General features: G+C 40.9%; 1 pseudogene; it reads right to left on the bottom strand.

Annotated features, from left to right (window-relative positions):
- Positions 1–4,652: 4,652 nt before the first annotated feature.
- LOC121138461 lies at positions 4,653–5,185 on the bottom strand (annotated as a pseudogene).
- Positions 5,186–5,971: the final 786 nt, after the last annotated feature.

Raw genomic sequence — 5,971 nt, 5'->3', positions numbered from 1 at the left:
CCTGGCAGGGTAATCCTTCTTCCTTGTCATTTGGCCACGAGAGGCAGAGCCTCTTTTGTACTGGGCAACAAGGGGAAGTCTGTGAGACATGTTACTGGCTGTGCTGTTTGTAGTCCTTCATTCTCACATGCCCCATGACCTGCAGTCACTGGGTCCTCTTCCCAACGTGAAAACATGTTCTGTTCTATGACCACCTGCCTCCTGTTGTTAATGTGGACTGGAAAGTCACCATGTGTTTTTGTCAGAGATTTTAAGAGGTGAAGACACTGTGTTCCAATCTCTGCCCTATTCCATGAAACAACTTGTCTGTTGAACACATTGTGAGTTTTGTACCACATTGTCTAAGCCATGCTACTGACTATGTGACCAGTAAAATTTCCATTACAGTTAAGATTGCCTGTTACCTTGCTGTATTTCTCCCTTTTGAAACAGCAATGCTTGTTTTTGTGCTTTTCAACAGTGGATCTCTTGTAGTAGGTGCTGTGTTTTCTCCTGTCACATCGTCCCCTGATTCTTCACCTACCCGGAAGTCTTCCTTACCTGCCTCCTGGAGCCAACATCACTATGTGCCACTCTTCAGAATACACAATGTCAACGTTTTAAAGGGAGATGGCAGAGTAGGAGGAGGGTTATAGAACCATGTGGCCTAAGGTCCTCCTCCCTGAGCATGAAAATGTATGTTATATATGTGTGTGTATGCATGTATGTATGTATGTATGTATGTATAATGACCTCACTGAGTATGGAACCGTGTAACAAAGAGGACCCTAAGAAAGACATACAAGGATCTGCCTAGTAACAGGAAATAGGAAATAGACAAGCTCACCTGAGAAATTCAGGAGCATGAGAGGGATGGCCATGTTAGGGGAGAGGGGAAGAAGGAAGGGTAATGTGGAGGTGAATATGAAGAAACCGGATGGTTGAATTGGGGAAGGACAGAGGGGGTAGCAAAGAAAGAATTATCTTGATAGAGGAGCTATTATGGGATTAGTGGGAAAACTGGCACTCACACAATTCTCAGGAATAAACAAGGATGACCCCAGATAAAATTCTAAGTAACAGTGGAGTGCTTGAACTGGCCTTCCCCCATAGTCATACCGAGGAATACCATGATTGTCATGACAGAAACTTTATCTAGTAGGTGATGGAAGCAGATGCAGAGATCCATAACTAACCACTGGGTTGAAATCATGGAGTCCAGTAGAAGAGAGGGAGGATAATAATAAGAGCAAAGATATTCAAGACCAGGATGGGGATATCCACAGAAACACCTGACCCAAGCTAGTGGGAGCTCACCGACTCTGGACAAACAGTTGGGGAACCTGTATAGGACCATTAGGGCACCTGAATTCAGGGACAGTGGATGGGATGGGAAGTGTGTGTGAACATTGGAAGAGGGAGTAGGATCTAGCAATATTGTACCAACTGGCTTTTTAGATCCTGTTTCCTATGGAGAGATACCTTCTTCAGCCTAGAGTGTGGGGAGCACCTTGGTGCTGCCTCAATGTGGTAATGGGATGGCCTTTGTTGGCTCATCATTGGGGACCTTACTCTCTCTGAAAGCGAAAGGGGGCATGAAGGGAAACTCGGGGGAGCAGGAAGAAGGAGAGAATAGGAACTGGGATTAGAATGTAAAACATAAAGATAAAATGAAATACATACATAATCATACACACACACACATTGACCTCACTGTCTGTGGAATCTGAAAATGGTCATGTCATTTTCTTTTTTATTTTTAAATTTAAATTAGAAACAAGGTTACTTCACATGTCAATCCCAGCTCACTCTCCCTCGCCTCCCCCAAACCCCCCAGCCCTCTCCCCAATCCCCACTCCGTTCCCCAGGGAGATTGGGGCCCTCCATGGAGAATATCTAGAGTCTATCATTTCATTTGGGGCAGGGCTAAGGCCCTCCCCCAAGAGTCCAGACTGAGGGAGCATCCCTCATTGTGGGATGCATACCACATTTTCTTTATCCATTCTTCAGTTGAGGGTCATCTTGGTTGTTTCCAATTTCTGGCTATTATCAATAAACTATGAATATAATTGAGCATCTGTCTTCATGAGAGCATCCTTTGATTATATGCCCAAGAGTGGTATAACTGGCCTGTGAGGTAAATCAATTCCTGGTTTTCTGAGGAATCACCCTGCTGATTTCCATAGCAGCTATACACGTTTACCCTTCACAACCTCACCAACATGAGCTGTCACTTGTGTTTTTTATCTTAGTCATTCTTTTTTTAATGGGATACATACATTTTATAAATGTTATGACAAAATAAAATATATTTAAATGATTTATCTTATGGCTACTTTTACCAAGATTATCAAGAGAAGTTAAACAACTTTCAAAATTAGTATCCAAACAGGACACACATACAGAGGTATAAATCTTTGTTCTTTTCAGAGCTGAGCACAGTGAGGTTAAATGAGATGCTTGTTTATATCTAGAAGTCACATGTTAACATCTGAAACCAAGGCTTAATTGAGTTCTGCCCCATGGCATGTAAACTGCCAGCATGACAATAAGGGGCACTCTGCCATATCTAGGCCTAATACTGTTTGACAGTTTTGGTATTTTCATATATTAAATCTTTTTACTAGGTCATAATTTTGGTTTTATGTACAAGTACACAGGTATCATATCATTTTTATGCTTAGCTTAAAAGGATTTAAAAACCAAAAACTTTGTATTTTGTAAAAGTGGTAAAGTTTCATGCTTTCTTATGACATCAGTAACTGACCATACTATGCCAACCTTAACATTGGAGTTAATGCTTTAAACATCCGATTATGAAAAAATTCTAGCTAATACCTTGGCAACACCATAATGTGCTGGTGTGTGTTTAACTCATGTAACAGGGATCCAAGCAACTATGCACATGATTATTCAAATTAAAAAACACAAAGTTGAAAAGCTGTAGGTCTGGGCACAGGAGAAGTGGGTGGGGCTGCCTTACAGGCTCTTTTTCTCTGAGAAAACTAGACAGTAGATTTGAGTCTTTAAGGGGATTTTTAAATATACAATAGGAAAATTCTCATTGTGATTTGAAAAAGTATGAGAACTATGTATGGCCAGAACTTAGCATTACAAAGCCCAGTGATTGAGGGTTGATTTTCTAAGTGGAAACATTAAATGCTGAGAGTGAGCTAGGAGCTTCAGAGCATATCTGAAACACAAAACACCTGTTAACACTCATGCACCTGATGGCTTTAGACATTAAATGTTCCACATTTTACTGATTTTTCAAAGTTTCATCAAGGCTTATAATGTGGACTTCTATCTCTTACCACATCTTTTTTTTTAATATCCTAAATCTTGACAGTTTTGATTAACCTTCAAATTTCCAGGGCACAAAAGGCATCCAGAGTCACCAAGAATATGTTAAAACAAATGATAATTTTGTTTTTGTTTTGAAAGAAATACCTTAAACTTTTAGATAAATTTTAAAAATGAACAAATATAAAGGTGTTTGGGGTCAAATTTCTTCTATTACAAATAATTCTTGAAAGCATTCAGAGTATTTTGGATTTCCTAACTATGCAACAAGGGATTTTATTTATGCAGTAGAAGAACATATATGAAAACCTACATAAACAAACCTGCAAACTGAGAAATCATCAATGTTAATTGGAACTGTGCCTTATGTTTACTCTCAAATTCATTTCAGCTGTTTGTCATATAATTTAATGCTGAAAAAAGGCTGCAGCTAAAAATTAAATACTGCTATTTATAGAATGTTACCTTTGGATAGATATATTTCACACCATGATTTTCAATTAAAAATTACCTGGTAGTTTTAATCACAATTTATGACTGATTAGTAGCTGGGTTGGAGTAAGAATCAACAGAACAGGAAGTCTGGTAATTGCTTACCGTGTAATTCTGCCCAGTCACACTTGGCCAGGTGTCTAGCAGACACTCTACTCACTTGCATTATTTTTCCATCTCTATAACTGAGCAACTGGTACACAGCGTCATGCTTTTTCCTGCTTTGATTTTAAGGAGCAGCTCAAGAATTCTGGGTCAGGGTTGGCTTGTTAGGAAAACACAGAGAACAGAGAGGAAACCACAGAAATGACACTTAACACCAATGTTGGTACTGAATGACACTAGGGTAATAACTAAGGTTATTATTTGTGTCATTTGCTTTTTTTTAGAATACAAATCAAAGCCATTAACCTGAACTTAAGGTATATACACAATACATATTCAACTTTAAGCAAAATACTTTCCATGATATTACATTTTTTAAAAACTGGAAATAGTATCTGTGCTTATTTGTATTTGATTCAATGTAATGAGAAAGGAGCATTCAACCTGGGGTGGGGTGGGAAAGTCACTCTGACAATAAAGCTCTTCAGTTCAAATGTCTTCCTCTTCCTTCGTACTCACCACAGCTATACTGTATCGTGAGAGGACTTATCATGGGAAAGTGTCAGCCACAGCGTCAACGCACTTTGGAAGGAATGAGAGAGCAAATTGGGTGGTGACATTTCATCTTTGTTTTCAAATAAATGGTCTTATTTTATCTTCTTATAGAAAAATTCTCTAATCAGTTTATTATAAATATATGTGAACCGTTTTTGCAGCTTTCAGGTAAAGCCAGCCCTTTATTGATAGAGTCCGTAGGAAGAGGTCAGTAGAGATCATTGGATCTTCAGCCGTGACATCATCCACTCAAGTCCTTGACGTAACTCCTCGCCAAGAGCGCAGCACGCCTGGATATGCCACAGGTCGTTTTCTATAGAAGTGAGCTTCAAAAACTGGGAGATTTCTGCTACTGTCATGCATTCATTAACATCTTGTTTATTAGCAAAAATCAGCAATGCAGCTTTTCTTAGGTCCTCATGGGCTAGCATTTCGTAGAGCTCTTCTCTGGTTACAGAGATCCGTTCTCTGTCTGTGCTGTCCACAACAACTATTACAAACTCAGTGTTAGTATAGTAAGTGTTCCAGGAAGAATGTAGTGACTCTTGACCACCAATATCCCACATCAGGAAACGCATATTATTAACCACGATCTCTTCCACATTGGTTCCTATTGTAGGGGATGTGTGTACAACTTCAAAGAAAACTGGTAAAGGGTGGTAGTTTTCCCTGCGTTATCCAGCCCAACAATGATAAATTTGTGCTCCTGGTGATTGAACAGCCTCCAGATACTAGTGAAGAGAATTCCCATGCTTGGGCAGCAGAACCCTCCAGCTGCCCAGGTTCAGGCTGCAGGGCAGAAGGACGCCACTGGGCCTCCACCACTGCTCCCTTGTCTGCTGCGCGCCCTCTCCCAGGGACCCGTGGGAAGACCACAGCACAGGCCGCCCAGCCATGCACTAGGCCCTGCTGCTACTGCCACCTCAGCCTTGCCTGGCTCGCATACACCGCTGCCACGTTTCTCAATCTTAGTCATTCTTACAGGTGTAAGATGGAATCTCAGAATCATTTTAGTTTTCACTTTTCTGATGGATAAGGATGTTGTACTTGGCCATGAATAACAAGGGCAGCCTGGCTACAGACCCTGAAAGGCTCCATGTACAAAGTAGTAGTTGTGTATGAAAAACTATGAGAACATGGTCTCAGGACAAAGTTCTTGAATAGGAGATGGAGGGAGTGAACCTGGGAAGAGACTGAGGGACAGAGTGAAAGAGAAAGAAAGAGTGAAGGACAGGGAGGGAGCCAGCATGTGAAAGAGGCAGGTGAACGAGACAGAGAAGCAGGAAGGTGGGAGGAAGAGAGAGACTGTTCCTCCATCTTTCTGGCCCACTGACTATGCTCGTCATTGATTGCATCACTAGGCTTAAATACTATCTAGGTGCATAATGGAATGGGTGGGCATGTGCAGCTGAAGGTTCTAGAATCAACCTGGCCTTGCCTAAAACAACCAAATGCAATTGAAGAACGGGAGCTTCTACTAAGCTGAAGGAACCTGTTTTTCAACTCTGCTGTTCTATCTCTCCAGTTGTGTGCCTTC

Source organism: Mesocricetus auratus, unplaced genomic scaffold (genome assembly GCF_017639785.1).
Source record: "Mesocricetus auratus isolate SY011 unplaced genomic scaffold, BCM_Maur_2.0 contig_13203_pilon_obj, whole genome shotgun sequence".
Lineage (NCBI taxonomy): Eukaryota > Metazoa > Chordata > Mammalia > Rodentia > Cricetidae > Mesocricetus > Mesocricetus auratus.
The sequence above is the reverse complement of the archived record's forward strand: the minus strand, read 5'-3'. Positions and strand labels throughout refer to the sequence as shown.